We start from the raw sequence: 999 nt of genomic DNA, 5'->3' as shown, positions 1-999 counted from the left end.
CTAATTATGGTGTCCTTTGCTGTGCAGAAACTTCTTATTCTGATTAATCCTACATGTCTATTTTGGGGTTTATTACCTGTGCTTTGGGGGTCTTGCTTAAGAAGTCTTTACCTACCCAATGTCTCCCAGAGTTTCCCCAGTGTTTTCCACTGGTAGTTTTGTAGTTTGAAGTCTTAGGTTCAGATTTTTGATCCACTTTGAGTTGATTTTTGTTAATGGTGACAGATAGGGGTTTGGATTCATTTTTCTGCAAGTCGATATCCAGTTTCTTCAGCACCATTAGCTAAAGAGGTTTTCTTTTTCCCACTGAATTGACTGGTACCTTTTGTCAAAGATCAGTTGGCTGTGTATTTTGGTGTTTGTTTCTGACATCTCTATTCTGTTCTATTGGTCCTCATGTCTATTTTTTCCCAATACCATGTTGTTTTGATTATCCCAGCTTTGTCATATATTTTGGGGTCAGGGAGTGAGATGCCACCCACTCTCCTCTTCTTGCACAAGAAGGCTTTGTTCTTTTATGATTCCAGACAAATTCTATGATTGTCTTTTCTAAATCTGTGAAGAATGTCTCTTGTAATTTGATAGGGATTGCATTAAACATGTAGATTAATTTGGGTAGGATTGACATTTTGATTATATTAATTCTTCCAATGCAGGAACATGGGATGTCCTTCCACTTTTCTGTGTCCTTTTCTATTTTCTTTTTAAAGTTTACATAGTTTTCCTTATAGAGGTCTTTGATTTCCTTGGTTAGTTTTATTTCTAGGTATCTTACACTTTTTTGTGGCTATGGTAAATTGGATTACTTTCTTCAGTTCTGTCTCTGTTTGTTGTTTGTATATAGAAATAGTATAGATTTCTGTAAGTTAATTTTGTATCCTGCCACTTTACTGCATGCATTTATTACTTCAAGAAGTTTTTCCATGGATACTATTGGGTCTTCTATGTATATAATCATGCCATTTGCAAACGGAGATAATTTCAGCTCTTCTTTCCGTA

The sequence above is a fragment of the Tupaia chinensis genome, unplaced genomic scaffold, assembly GCF_000334495.1.
Source record: "Tupaia chinensis unplaced genomic scaffold, TupChi_1.0 Scaffold143817_1, whole genome shotgun sequence".
Taxonomy (NCBI): domain Eukaryota; kingdom Metazoa; phylum Chordata; class Mammalia; order Scandentia; family Tupaiidae; genus Tupaia; species Tupaia belangeri.
Note: the sequence above shows the minus strand (reverse complement) of the source record.